Here is a 15,881-nt window from a genome sequence, read left to right on the forward strand (position 1 = left end):
AAATGAATTAAGTGTGGTGCAATGAGTAGCTGGAGCCCTGGTGGTACAGTGGTTAAGAGCTACAGCTGCTAACCAAAAGGTCAGCAGTTCAAATCTACCAGTCGCTCCTTGGAAACCTCATGGGGCAGTTCTGCTCTGTCTCAGAGGGTCGCTATGAGTTGGAATTGACTCAACAGCAATGGGTTTGTTTGTTTGTTTAATCAGTAGCTTGCTGTGACTGTGATGGGAAGAGGTGCTGTGGGGTGTCCATATGTGACTCGATCTCTGACCTAGCAAATACATAAGGGCATTTAAAAAAAAAACTTTAAAAAAAATATTTTATTGCAGTAAAATATATAAAAGAACTCCATTTTAACCATTTTTAAGCGTTCGATTCAGTGACTTTAATTATACTCACTATGTTGTGTGTCTATCACCATTATCCATTTCCAAAAGTTTTTCATTGCCTGACAGAAACTCAGTACCCCTTCAGCAATAACTCCCCACTCTCTTCTCCCCCAAATAACCACTAGTAAACTCTTGCGTTAATGTATTTACCTATTGTAAGTACTTCAGGTAAGTGGGCCCACACAGTATCTGTCCTTTTGTGTCTGACTTATTTCACTCAGCATAATGTTTTCAAGGTCCACCCATGTCGTAGCACTTATCAGAACTTCATTTCTCTTTATAATTGAATAATATCTATTTTATGAATATACCAAATTTTGTTGATCCATTCATATGTTGATGGACACTTGGGTGTTTTCCACCTTTGGCTATTGTGAATAATGCTACTACTGTAAGCGTTGGTATACAAGCATTTGTTTGAGTTTCTGTTTTCAGTTCTTTTGGGCATATATTTAGGAGTGGAATTGTTGGGTCGCATGGTAATTCTATCTTTAATTTTTACTTTTTAAAGATTAAAAAATTTTAAGGAAATACTAAACTGTTTTCCACAACAGCTATACCATTTTACGTTCGCACCAATAATTATGGGAGCTTCAATTTCTCCACCTCCTTGTCAATACTTGTTATTTTTCCTTTTACTGATCATAGGCATCCTAGTGGGAGGAAGGTGGGAAAACCTTTTATTTTGAAATAATTTTAGGCTTATGGAAAAGTTGCAAAAATTGCACAGGGTTTCTGTATACCCTTTGATCAGGGTTAATATTAAGATTTTTACATAACACAAACACTGCTATTATCAAAAGCAGGAAATTGACATTGACACAGAACTACTAACTAAGCTATAGATCTCAGGCAAATCTCACGATTTTTTCAGTGATGTCCTTTTTCTAGCCCTGGATCAATCCAGAATCCCATGTTATCATGGTTCCTTGATCTCCCTTGTCTTTCATGACCTTGATATTTTATAAAATATCCCTCAGTTTGGGTTTACCTGGTGTTTCTTGTGATTAGATTGAGATTATACATTTTTGTCAAGAATGCCACAGAAGTGGTACTGTGACTTGTAAGCTCACCTTCCTGGACCCAAACAAAACCCACTGCCGCCGAGTCGATTCTGACTCATAGCAACCCTATAGGACAGAGTAGAACTGCTCCACAGAGTTTCCAAGAAGCACTTGGTGGATTTGGTTAGCAGTCGTAGCTCTTAACCACTATGCCACCAGAGTTTCCACCTTCCTGGGAGGGACCATTAATTGGTATATCTTGCTCCCCGGGCATGCATCTCTTTCTGGAGTTGAGCCAAAGGCCAGAATCTAAATATCTTGGGCCTCCCTTGATCCAAAATTATATCCATAGTCTGTCTGGTCCATATCAAAGTTCACAAAAGCCAGGGTTCAGAGCCCGTTGGTCAATGGTCATCTAAACATGCCCCTCGACCACTGGGAACGGCTAGTCCTGAACCTACCCTTGGCTGCTGCCACCATGGTAGCTTCAACTATGCCTGGCACACACAGTAGGTGCTTAACAAATATTTTCTGGATGGCAGATGGATGGATGGATATGTGAATGATGAACAGACAAACGGATGAGTAAATGAATGGATCCATGGATGGTTGTTAAGTGTCCATCAAACCATCCCTTGCATTAGCAGTAAGTGTTTAGAGTATGAGCATTCACAGCAGTCTTTCTCAAGGTACAGGCCAAAAAACACTTGTATCACAGTCCTCTGGGAAGCCTTTTAAAAACACAGATGCCTGGAGATTCTTACTCAGTAGATCTGAAGTGGGACTTCATAACCTGTATTTTCTTTTTTTAAAAACCCCTAGGGGAACTCTGGTGATCGTCCAGGGATGGAGTCCTCAGCTTCTTCCCCAAGCCCAGTAACTTCTGACCCTTTAGTTTTAAGTCTAGGAAGGGAATTGGAATCTCCCTTCTTACGCTGAGTTAATATTATAGAACAACCACAGCCTGTCTACTGATAGGGCCTTTTGCATCATCCCATTCAGAGATGACAAACTCTTAACTCTCAGTTTGAGCTGTGCTTGGCCTGTAACATTTTTCTAAAAATCTAAATTAGTTGCTGTCATGGATTGAATTGTGTCCCCCCAGAATATCTGTCAACTGGGCCATGGTTCTCTGTATTGTGTGATTGTCTGTCATTTTATGTGATTGTCCACAATTTTATCTGATTATCCTATATGTTGTAAATCCTATCATTATGATGTAATAAAATGGATTAGCAGCAGTGAAATTGATGAGTTCTACAAGATTAGGTAGTGTCTTAAGCCAATCTCTTTTGAGATACAAAGGAGAGAAGCGAGCAGAGAGACATGGGAACCCCATACCACCAAGAAAGCAGTGCCGGAAGCAGCACACATCCTTTGGACCTGAGGTGCCTGTGCTGAGGTTCTCCCAGACCAAGGGAAGACTGATGACAAGGGCCTTCCTCCAGAGCCTACAGAAAGAGAAAGCCTTCTCCTGAAATTGGCACCCTGAATTCAGACTTCTAGCCTCCTAGACTGTGAGGGAATAAACTTCTCTTTGTTAAAACCATCCACTTGTGGTATTTCTGTTATAGCAGCACTAGATGACCAACACAGTTGCCAACTGTAAAAATGGTGCAAGGTCAGAGGGGGAGAAGAGAGAATCACTATCAGGATCAGCCCCAAGCTGATTCCTATGAGGGGGAGGTCAGATACACCTCCACTCTCCAAATTTCTTGCCAATTCTGACAATGGCTGTCCCTCCCAGAACAATCTCTACTTCTCTGCTGGCTTTGAAAATTTGTTGCAATCGCCACACAGAACTCACAGACCATACTCATGATTATGGGGTTTATTAGGAGAGTAACAGGTTACCACTCAGGATCAGGATAAAGATCATCTTCTAAGTAACAGGAACAACTCAGGATACAGTTCTTCGATCAGGACAGCTTCTTCTTCAGCCATGCCTGTAGGCAGACCTCTGCCTCTGGGCCCTGCTCACGCCTGGCCTTGGCCCTCGCTCTCAGCCTTGGCCCCCACTTGGCCCTGGCCTCTGCCCTGTTCAGGCAAATGTTACAAAGCTCTTTAGCTCAGGCAGTAAGTGCCCAGAAGCACTCCACTACTTCAGAAAGCCTTATACTTGAAGGCGCTTAGCTCTCCCGCTCTATAGGCCTAGCCTGCTGAACCCATGCCCTGCCGTCTCCTGCCATCTTCAGTGTTACAGCTCTTTCTCTCTGTCTCCTGAGTCTAGGAGGTTCTCAGTGCAGGGACACTAGGTCCAGAAGATGTACTCTGCTCTTGGCTCTTCATCTTGATGATAATGAGGTCCCCTTCCAACATCTGGGATTGGCTGTCTTTAAGCCTAGCAGGATGACAAAACTGACCAACCCCTACAAGGGTTCCATGTACCTTATTTGCATAGTCCCATTCCTGCAAGGGTTCCATGCACCTTATTTGCATTAGCAGGCTGTCCAATTCTCTTGGTGGGTTGTAAGTACCTTAGTTGCATAATCTCATCTAATCATTTTGTGGGAGTCACAAGACCATGGCTAGCAGAGTATTATAATAGTAATTCACTGCACCACACCAACGTTTAAAAATTATATGATTTTTACATTAAAGTCTTCATTTCTGAACTTTTTTGGATATAGAGAGCGAGAGAAGTTCTGGTAGAATTGGGCCCTTTTTCTTGAGAGGCATCGACATCTAGAACCGAGTAACCATGCCCCTCTAGACAGGCACAGTCTCCCCACATCCCTACCAGCCTTGTTCACTTTGCTCCTTGACCCCCGTAGGCATCTGAGTTGGTGTCCATTGCTTCACAACCCACCTCTCATTTTATACGTGAAGGAACCAAGACCTAGAGAAAGGATAGCATGTGGATGGATTCTGGCTGTTAGCCAAGGGCTGGGCTAGGAAGAAGACTGGTTCTTTCTCTGGTGCAATTTAACAGTCAGGGTAGATCAAGGAGACTGAGATCTAAAACTTGTTCAGGAAAAATGAATTAAGAAGTTGACTAATTAAGACATCATCATTACTAGGTATTGTCTTAGTTATCTAGTGCTGCTATAACAGAAATGCCCCAAGTAGATGGCTTTAACAAAGAGAAATTTATTCTCTCACAGTCTAGAAGGTTAGAAGTCCAAATTCAGGGCATTAGCTCCAGGGGAAGGCTTTCTCTCTCTGTCGCCTGGAGGAAGGTCTTCGTCATCAATCTTCACCTGGACTAGGAGCTTCTCAGCGTAGGGACCATGGGTCCAAAGGATATACTTTGCTCCTGGCACTACTTTCTTGGTAGTATGAGGTCCCCCTGTCTCTCTGCTTGCTTCTCTCTTTTATAGCTCAAAAGAGATTGACTTAAGACACAACCTAATCTTATAGATTGATACCTGCCTCATTAACATAACTGCTTCTAATCCTATCTCATTAACACCATAGAAGCAGGATTTAAATAGTGGACAATCAAACAATACTAGGAATCATGGACCAGCCAAGTTGACACATATTTTGGAGGACACAATTCAATCCATGACATTTATTATTTATGAAGAATCCTTCCAGGTAACACAACAAGAAAAATGACAAAGACCTGGCAAGTGATCGAGGAGAGAAAGACTTGGGGATTATTTCAGAATATGTGATGACATGAATCAATATGTTATCATACTTCCAAAAATATCAAGCGTGCACTAAATCATTTAGAAAAAAGAAGTGAATTTGGTGCTGCTGTGAAAAGAATAAAAAATTACTTCGAAATTACCTTGTTAGTTGATACATAGCAAAATATGATTTAGGAGATAATATTGGAGACATTATTCCCTGTCCTTGAGCATGAAGAATGTAACCCAGCTGGAGGTGGACTCACAGTGACTCACAAGAACTCACAAGGACACATCAACTGGGCCCTGAGGTATAAAGATAACAGCTAGGACAATCTCGGAAAACATCTTCCAGGGAACTGTTCACATAAAGAAATCATAAACAGCACTAAAGACCCACAGAGTCTCCACTCTTATCTTTTTCTATTAGTATTTAGTGAATAGTAAGATTTGTTGGACCACTGAAGACCCTCCTGACTATCCTTACTGAAATCTGTACCAATGATTGTTAAGAAAGACGATTCAAAATGTAGAATCACGATGATTTAGTAGTTTTTAGCCAATCTGTGAAAAAAGTGATGCTGTCAATGATTTTGCCCATTTGTAATGTTAATAAATACTGATGATTCTATAACGTTCCTTTGACTCAGGCAAACATGGTTCTAGCAGCATGCTTGTCCGTTTTCCCACATTTGCCTCTTTGACTACATACTGAATAAAACCCTTTTGCTTTACTAAACTTTGTGATATTTTTACCCTAGAACAAATATCAAAATAAATTCAGTTAGCTCAAAATTGTTGGAGCCAAAGGAGAAAGGAAAGCTTGGTCATTTTCAAGATACAGGCAACTTCCAAACTTTATTTGAAACCAGAAACTTACTAACCTTTGTAACTGTACAATCCTATTCTTGATAGCACATCCCTCCTCCCCCTTCCTCCCCTCTTCCCTGCACCCCCATCGCGCTCTTGGTGGATGAACTCTCTAGTCACAAATACTTCACTGCTAGTGAGTTCATCAGTGAAATGTTCGTGACTCATACCAACGTCTGGGGTTACTGCATCCAAGGATATTTAAGCTTTAATGAAAGTCAAGAATCACATTTCTCTCTCTCTCTTTTTTTTTTCCATTGTGCTTTAGATGGAGGCTTACAGAGCAAATTAGTTTCTCATTAAGCCATTTGTACACATATTGTTTTGTGATGTTGGTTGCCAACCCCACAACGTGTCCACATTCTCCACTTCTTGGCCTTGGGTTCCCCATTATCAGCTTTCCTGTCCCCTCTTGCCTTCTAGTCCTTGCGCCTGGGCTAATGTGCCCATTTAGTCTCATTTTGTTTTATGGGCCTGTCTAATCTTTAGCTGAAGGGTGAACCTCAGGAGTGACTTCGGTACTGAGTTAAAAGGGTGTTCAAGGGCCATACTCTTGGGGAATAATCACATCTCTAAACGGGCATTTTCAAAGCTTATCAAGCCACACAGGTGAACCATGTTTTTGTGACTCCTGGTTGCTATCAAGTTGATTCCTACTCATAGTGACCCTATGTGTGTCAGCATAGAACTGCTCCAAAGGGTATTCAAGGCTATGATTTTTCAGAAGTAGATCGCCAAGCCTGTCTTTCAAGGCATCTCTGGGTGGGTTCCAACTGCCAACCTTTCAGCTAGTAGTTGAGTGCTTAACCATTTGCGCGACCTAGGAACTCCTTAGGGGAACCATACCTGGTATGTATTTTTCTCTGGGTTCCTGAGATCATTCCTACCCAGTACACATTCTTCCCTATAGTCACCAGCTCCCAGTAGAGGCAGTGTTGGCCAGGGACTGAGCACAAAGCCTGCCCCTGTGTCCTGCCCTAGAGGCCAGTGAGCCCTGGCCAGAACCTTTCACCCACTTCCCCCAGTGCCCAGGGATCCGGATTCCAGTCCTCGTCCACGTAGTTAAGTTTTAGGTAATGACAACAAACCTTTGACTTGCAGGATGGCTCTTGGCAGGAGCTGACAGGCCTTGACCTGTGCCCAACAGCTAAATCACCTTATGGCAGGCAAAACAGAATGCACAGAATGCTGCCAGCCCACATACTTCATGGCAGTTACTCTTTTCAGATCATTTCTCCTTCAACTGCCTCACTTGATCTTCTCAATGTCCCTATGATAAGTATCATAAGCCCAGTGCTCAGAGAAGAGCACTGCAGCTCTGAGAGGTCAAGTGGCTAACCCTAGGTCACCAAGCCTGGCTGTTGTGGACTCTGGCAAGGATTCCAGGTCAGCCTCAGGGTATCTGCCTGGTGGCCTGAGTGACAGCCTGCTTGGTGGGGACAATTCCAAAAGAGGCACATACGACTGGAAAATTCCAAGCAGATCAGCAACCCGAGAATTTTCCTAGCTTGTTCATAAAGGCCACTCCCACCTGGGATATGGTGAGCATTCCCACAGGAGCGTATGTCTCAGAAGTGGACATTTGACAAGACTAATCCAACCACAAACCAGCACACAGCACTGCCTTGTGCATGATTTTGCCCTCATAGACATCGGCTCCATAAAAAGTAATGTTGTTAGTTGGATGAGTTCTGAGGATGATTCTAAGACAACTCAGCTAGAGGTTGATTCAGCAGCACCCGCCCATGCTGTCCCTCCACTCTTTTTCTAACCAAAGGCATCAGTGTTGCTCCTGATGATAGTGTTTTCATCTTGTTAATGTTTCAACAGAGAAGCAGAGGTCTAGAGATAGTGAAACCCAGTGTAGGTGAACCACATGGGACCTGGCCTTGGAAAGATCAGAATTCTAGCCCTAGCTCTGCCTCTAAACCAGCAGTCAGACCTTAGGTAAGTCTTTTCCTCTCTCTGGACCTCAATTTCCACAACAATGAAATAATCAAACTGGATTTCATAATTCCTGAATTTCCTTCCAGCTCTGGCATCTGGGTGAGAGGAAAAAGTCATGAGTTCATCCTCTGACTTGCTGAGGCCTTAGGTATGTTCCTTCATTTCTGGTAGTCTCACCCTTGAACTCAAATACAAATGCCATCCTAGGGGAAATGTCACACCAAACACTCACTCGAATTCCCTAAGAACTCTGAGAAGTAGGAAATAAGCAGGCCTTCTCCAGACTAGGAGTTCCTGGGTGGCACAAACAGTTAATATGCACAACAGCTAACCAAAAGGTTGGAGGTTTGAGTCTACCCAGAAGCACCTCAGAAGAGAGGCCTGGTGGTCTACTTCTGAAAAATCAGCCATTGAAAATACTGTGGAGCACAGTTCTACTCTAATACACATGGGATTGCCATGAGTCGGAATTGATTTGATGGCAACTGGTTTACTGGTTTCCCCAGACTAAGGAAATTTCCAGGTTAATACTATTAAAACAAATAAGTAAATTCCCTCAAGCCATGAATTCTCTCTGTGAAGAAAGCCTTGGAGAATTAACATATCCCACCAGCCTGTAGGTCAGTCAGGAGCTGTGTTCAGTGCTTGAAAGAACGCACCAGAACTAGAAGACATCCCTCTCTTCTCGTGGAGGCTACTGCTTGATTAGGGGAGAGAACTCAGAGAAAATGACCTCCACCCACAGCCAAGGGAGAATTTATCAATAAATTTGCAGTAGCCATAACTACTGAGAACAGTAAGGGGAAGGAGACATTCTGGATAACAGAGTCTTCTATATAGCTGAGGGTTAGTCCAGCCCCTGGTACAGTGTCTGACCCATGGTGGCCCTTGGTAATATCTGTGGGGTGAGTGAATGAATAAACATGATTTTAAGAATTTTTTTTTTTTATTGTGCTTTAAGTGAAGGTTTACAAATCAAGTCGTACTCTCATACAAAAATTTATACACACATTGCCATATAGTCCTAATTGCTTTCCCCCTTATGAGACAGCACACTCTTCCCTTCACTTTCTCTTTTCATGTCCCTTAGGCCAGCTGCTGACCCTCTCTACCCTCTCATCTCCCCTTCAGACAGGAGATGCCAACATAGTTTCATGTGTCTACTTGATCCAAGAAGCTCATTCTCCACCAGTATCATTGTCTATCCCATAGTCCAGTCCAATCCCTGTCTGAAGAGTTAGCTTTAGGAATGGTTCCTGTCTTGGGCTAACAAAAGGTCTGGGGACCATGACCTCTGGGGTCATTCTAGTCTCAGTCTTTTTACGAGAATTTGGGGTCTGCATCCCACTGCTCTCCCGCTCCCTCAGGGGTTCTCTGTTGTGTTCCCTGTCAGGGCAGTCATCGGTTGCAGCCAGGCACCATCTAGCTCTTCTGGTCTCAGGCTAATGGTTTGTGTGGCCCTTTCTGTCTCTTGGGCTCATAATTACCCTGTGTCTTTGGTATTCTTCATTCTCCTTTGCTCCAGGTGGGTTGAGGCCAAGAAATATGATTTTAATTTAACAAAAAAAATTTTTTTTTTAATGCAAACCTTCCTAGAGTGTAACAGTACTTCTCTGCAGAGGAGAAGGGAAAGATATGGAATCTGTCATCAGGAAATGCAGCACTTCTTAGCTCTGTTTTGTTGTTGTGTGCCGTTGAGTCGATTTCAACTCATTGTGACCCCATCATCTACTTCACCAAGGAATTGTTTGCTCCTTGCCACCCTGACACCTGTCCTAATTGCTGCCCACACCATTATTGCTGCTCCTGCTCATGACCCCAGTTGGTCTCATCCCCCAGTACCCCTCCTTGATCCCTCCTTCTTCTCTGTGTCCTGTGGCCTCACCTTTGCTTCATGACTTTTGTGGGAGAGGTTGTCCTTTGGTAAATATGACCAGCTTATACCAAAGCCTTCTGCTTCTCTCTGCTCAACAGCTGTGTTACAGCCTGGGCTGGTCTGGTTTAAGGGCATCTCCTTCCAGTGCCTGAGTTTATTTTTTTTCCAGAAGGCTTTGGCCCAAACAGTGTACATGAGTGAATGCCTAAGAGACCCAGGGAAAGAACTGGTTGACATCTGTGTGGGGTATGGAGAGACACTGAAGGAGAAGGGAGAATCAGAGCAGGGTTTCCACAGGCATCGCCTGAGTGGTTGGCCTAACAGATGTGGGGCCCTCTTCCTCTATGAAAAGAAAAATGCAAAAAGAAGAGGATACTGAGCTTCTGCTAAGGGTAATGGAAAATTTTGGAAATGAATAATGGTGATCATTGAACAACAGGATGAATGTAACTAATGTCACTGAATTGTGGGTGTAAAAAATGTAAAAATGGCAAATGTGTTATTATTTACTACCACCAAAAAAAAAAAAAAAAACTCAAAAGGACTTGGAGGTGATGTTGCCGAACCTTCACTAATTTGTATTAAGAATACAAGAGAAAGTCACATTTATAGATCCAAATTTCGGTTTTCCGTAACTTAGCTATCTTCTTCCGAGTTTTTGCCAGAGACACTAACAGCTGAAAGTGGATGGAGGCCTGTTGTTAAAGGCAAGGCTGAATCTAGAGAGAACAGGAGCCCAAGACAAGACAAAAGGCTTCCCCAGGTGCCTGTCCTCATGCCTCTTCCTTGTTCTTCTACGGGCACTTGCTGAGGGCCTGGTACTGTCTGTCTCAGCATTGCAGACTGAATCACTGTGGCTTTGCTGTGACTTTGTTTCTCACAGTAGGGACTGGCTTGGGATGCTTTGGTCCTGCAGAATATGTCAGCTACTCATAGAATATGCGGAAAACGAAGTTTCCTTGTTTTTCATATAACTGATCTGGTCATTCTCATGAACTCCCACCTGCTGAATAGCAAGTGTGGTGGGGAGGGGGCAGGGACATATAAGATACAGCCCATCTGTCTTTCTGGAGCCATTGAAGCTGAATGAATCCCATAAAACTGAGATGATCATTAATCCTTTAACCAAAAATATCCGCTGAAGTCTTCTGTAAACTAAACAATTGTTTAGATGAATTAGTAAAGAATGCCTGCCTTGAGCATTGTTCTCTTTAAAGAACTATCTATATGGGATCAAATGGAGAACAGAAACCCAAAAAAGATAGGAAGCTTAGGGGGCAATGAGTTTATGCTAAACAACTCAGAAAAAGAGGGTGAGAATTGTTGCACAACTTGAAGAATATAATTGTTTTTTTGTTTTTAATGATACAGCCCAGTCTGATAAAATAATTCAAACAGGCTCCTCGGAAAATTTTTACCTCCCTGGGAAAAAGAAATGTCTCTCACCTTTTCCATCTTCCCTTCCCATCCTTCTCTAAGAAGACTAAGAGATTTCTGGAAGGAGGCAACTTAAGCCACCTTATGGCTACAGGAAGAGTCTCGTCTTCTGGCATGATGTCCTCAGCTTCTTGCCTTCGAGGGAAATCCCTCTTCTTGCTGTTTGTCCTGCGGGCATTCAAGGCTGAGATCAGCAGCTGGCAAAAATTAGGACCCATCTCTTTAGCTTGTCAGGGGCTAGACTGTCCTGGATCCCTGGTCTTTCTTTCCCTACCTATGAGTTGTTGAGACTCCTCAGGGTTCCATTTGCCTAGTACGGAGTTGGTGCTTTGGGAGCTGAAATGACCCATATGGTTCTTTGTTGTTGTTGTTAGCTGCCATCGAGTCAGCCCCCAACTCATGGCAACTCCAGGTATTACAGAGTAGAACTGCCCCATCGGGTTCTCTTGGCTGTAATCTTTACGGGAGCAGATTGTCAGACCTTTCTTCCATGCAGGTGTTGGATGGGCTCAAACCGCCAACCTTTAGGTTAGCAGCTGATCACAAACCACCTGCGCCACCCAGGGATGGTCCTTGACCTAGGCGATCTGCCCAGCACCCAGATGTACAGGACCACTTGCCACTCCTTCTCCATCTGAATTTGTTTTTCAAAAATTAAGTCTCTTATTTTTAAATAGCATTAAAAAATCTTTGTTATCAGTTCTGGGCCCAAGTTTCTAGGTCATGACCCTGCCACATCCCAGGGGAGGATATTCTAGTCACTGGGGTGTTAGAATGAATACTCCAGAAAAGATCAGATGTTCTCCTGGAGGCATGGGGAATCCTGCTAGAAAATTTACTGAGAGCTGGAAGTGACTTTGTCTGGGTAGAATAAAGGCAGCCTGGCCTTTCTCTTTCCCTTCCTCTTTCATGATTAAAATGTCTTTTGTTGTGTGCAGCTGCATCAGCTCTTTACCTTCCTGGACAGGCTCCAAGTTCTAAAGGAAAACGATCTCAGAGAAAAGGCTAACATCTTCCCTATTGCTCATTGAGCCAGAGGCCACTGTTCATTGCCCTGGGGACAGCCAGTGAGGCAGAAAGTGAGGTAGGGAGGAGGTTTCTGGTTCTCAGGGTCCCTCACTCCACACCTACTGTTGCCCCAGGAATCTCTAAGTGAGGGAATACCCATCGCTGTCGAGTCAATCCTGACTCATAATGACCTTTTAGGAACTGTCCCATAGGGTTTCCAAGGAGTAGCTGGTGGATTCAAACTATTGACCTTTTGGTTAGCTGCCTAACTCTTTACCACTTCGTCACCAGGGCTCCTAAGTGAGGGAAGAAACTGTGAAAGGCCTATGTAACATTTGCTGAACTAAGGATCTTACAGTATCAACAAGAAAACTAAAACATCATATGTGCTTGTTCTGAGGCACTAATACAACTTTTGATCCAGCTTCAAAAAAAAAAAAAAAAGGAAGATTAATTGAGACATTCAAGAACGAACAGTGTGAATGAAAACACAGAGGCAAGAAGCAACTAGGTGTGTTCACTCACGCCATCTGCTGCAACCTGGCTTTCTAGCCCCATCGCACCACTAACCCACAAACCTGTTGCCTCAATTGAGCCTGATAGGACTAAATCCCATGGCCGCATCTCATGCTTCCTTCCCCTTGAATTCTAAATACTCTTGGTCACAATAATATTAGCTCACACTTATCCTATGCTTGTTAGGCCAGCTACCCTTCTAAGCTCTTCACGCACATTATCTCAATTAACCAACAATTCAACTTTCCTCATAGGGTTTTCTTTCTTGCCTGTTTTTTTACTTTAATTTTAAATTTTACTTATTTATTTTAGATTCTCATTCAGAAATTTATACACAAATTGTTTTGTGACATTGGTTGTAATCCCCGCAATGTGTCAGCACTCTCCCCCCTTCCCTTTATATCCCGGGTTCCCCGTGTCCATTTGTTCAGTTTTCCTGTCCCTTCCTGCCGTCTTGTCTTCGCTTTTGGGCAGGCGTTGCCCATTTGGTCTTGTGTGCTTGAGAACTAAGAAGCATGTTCCTCCTGTGTGTTATTGTTTGTTTTATAGGCCTATCTAATCTTTGGCTGAAATGTGGTCTACGGGAGTAGTTTTAGTTCCAAATTAGCAGTGTGTCCAGGGGCTATAGTCTTGGGGGTTCTTCCAGTCTCTGTCAGACCAGTAAGTCTGGTCTTTTTTTGTGAATTTGAATTTTGTTCTACATTTTTCTCCCACTCTGTTTGAAACCCTCTATAGTGATCCCTGTCAGAGCAGTTGGTGGTGGTAGCCCTGCACCACCTAGTTCTTCTGGTCTCAGGCTGGTGAAGGCTGTGGTTCATGTGGTCCATTAGTCCTTTGGGTTAATATTTTCCTTATGTCTTTGGTTTTCTTCATTCTCCTTTGCTCCAAACGTAATGGGACCAATAGATGCATCTTAGATGGCCGTTCACAAGCTTTTAAGACTCCAGAGGCTACTTCCCAAAGTAGGATGTAGAACATTTTCTTTATGAACTATGTTATGCCAGTTGACTTAGATGTCCACAAAGACCATGGTCTCTAGCCCTCTGCCTCAGTAACTTGGTCCCTCAAGATGTTTGGCTGTATCTAGGAGGCTTGAATGGCTTTCCCTTGGTCAAGTTGTGCTGACTTACCCTATATTGTGTGGTGTCTTTCCCTTTACCAAAGTTAATTTGTCTACTATCTAGTTGAAGCCCTGGTGGCACGGTGGTTGAGAACTTGACTGCTAATCAAAAGGTTTGCAGTTCCAATCCACCAGCTGCTCCTTGGAAACCCTATGGGGCAGTTCTACTCTGTCCTATAGGTTCGTAGGGTCGGTATGAATAGGAATTGACTCGACAGCATCAGGTTTTGTTTGGTTTTTTTACTGTCTATTAGTGATTTCCCCTCCCCATCCCTTCCCTTCCTCCTAATGATCAAAGATTGTTTTTTTCTGTTTGTAAATCTTTTCTTGGGTTTTTACAGTAGTGGTCTCGTACAATCATACGATATTTGTCCTTTTGTGATCGATTTATTTCACTGAGCATAATATCCTCCAGATTCATCCATGTTGTGAGATGTTTCGCAGGTTCATCATTGTTCTTTATCACTGCGTAGTATTCCATTGTGTGTATGTACTGTAATTTGTTTAACTGTTCATCTGTTGATGGGCTCGTAGGGTTTTCGAAGGCTGATTTTTCGGAAGTAGATCTCCAGGCCTTTCTTCTGAGTCATCTCTGTGTGGACTCAAACTTCCAAACGTTTGGTTAGCAGCTGAGTGCATTAACTGTTTACACCACCAGAGACCAGTTCAAACTTACAAAGGAGGAAATGGAGGGACAGGGAGACTGGGTAACTTGCCCCGGGGCACACAGGATGTGATGGAGCCAGGGATTGCACTCAGGCATTCATCTCCATAGCTCATGTTCTTCTTGACAGGGTCCTTTTTCCCAGAAAGAAGAAAAGGTATTTAGGTCTTTTTTGCAGCCCCTGAAAAGGAAGTCTTGGAGGTGGTGGCAGAATGTGTTTCAACATGTGCAAGGCCTAAGTCTGTTTTTTGAGCGGTAGATGTTGGCTTGTTTCATGGTGGGATGAAATTATAAAACTCATGTGGCCATGTCCTCCCTTCTGTTAGAAAAGAAAAAAATCTCAGTCTTGAGGCCTGGTCTTTCTTTCCCTGTATGAATTCCTGAGACTCCTCAGGGTTCCAATTGCCTAGTATGGAGTTGGTACTTTGGGGACTGAAATGACAGCTTGTAAAACCATCAGCTTGATGTTGTCCTTCTAGCTACATGACCTGCTCTTGAAGAAATCAGGTGCTCATTGCTTCAATGTCTCTTACATGCAGCTTTGACCCTTCTCGGGGTGCTTTTTGATTAGCTCGAAATTTGCCCACTACGAAATTGCCCACCTCACTCTCCAAGGCTCTCAGGCGACTGGGGTCATTCCAAGCCCCGTTTCTGGAGTTCTAAGGTCATGAGAACCTCCTGAGAAGTTTGCACATTGTTGCTATCTATTGACAATGTTTCTGCCCTCAGCCCTGTGAGTAGAATCACTAAGAATGTTCCCCTCTGTCTGCCCCAGAGAAGGGCTCCCTTTCCCATGATCAGAGGCTGGGCAGTGGGCAGTTACAGCACCAGGGTTCCTATTCATGAATTCATAACACTGCCTACATTGTTCACATTTGGGCTGGACATAAACATAAAATTACAGTATGGTGGTTGCCAAGTGTTGCATTGGCAGAGAACATTTGTTCCAATACCTTAATGTCAGCTGGCCATTAGCACTGTGCCTTTTAAGCTCCAGAAAGGGACAGAAACTTTACAAATAACTTATTAAGTAAATTTAGGTTTCTTTTACAAACCTAATTCAAGAGAAAGAACATGAACTTGGACTCGCCAGAGGCAGGAGACTAAAGTCTCTCCCAGGAAATGTGCTCCTAGCTCCCATCCAGTGGGAGAGGTTGAGCATGAGGTCACCTGGAAGTCCATCAGAGGCTACTCATGTCGCTGAGTCTTATACAGCCAATAGAGTACTTCCATGAGACAACGGTCCCAACCTTATATATTCAGCCAGCTCCTGTTTTCATGGAGGGCTCCCAGAGTTTTGTTGTGGTGGTTTTCCTAAAAAGTCAACCGAGCTCATGAGCCCTCAAAGACTAATCTTTTCCTCAGAGCCCTTTGATTCATGACTTTAATTCAAAAGCACTCCTCTTGTCTTATACAAAGCCACACTCACCCTAAATCCTAGTCTCCAATGTACTTTTTCAGTTAGCCTTCAGGC

The 15,881-nt window shown here is 43.4% G+C and overlaps 1 long non-coding RNA gene across 2 annotated transcripts in view; it reads right to left on the reverse strand.

Moving 5' to 3' along the window:
* LOC111749593 (uncharacterized) overlaps window positions 1-15,881 on the reverse strand; it is a 103,461-nt gene that overhangs the window by 32,382 nt on the left and 55,198 nt on the right. For both annotated transcript variants that reach the window (XR_002784800.2, XR_002784799.2), the window contains exon 3: window positions 11,109-11,267. This is a non-coding gene — a long non-coding RNA (uncharacterized LOC111749593). The remainder of the gene's footprint in view (window positions 1-11,108; window positions 11,268-15,881) is intronic.

This window comes from Loxodonta africana, chromosome 11, assembly GCF_030014295.1.
Source record: "Loxodonta africana isolate mLoxAfr1 chromosome 11, mLoxAfr1.hap2, whole genome shotgun sequence".
Taxonomy (NCBI): Eukaryota; Metazoa; Chordata; class Mammalia; order Proboscidea; family Elephantidae; genus Loxodonta; species Loxodonta africana.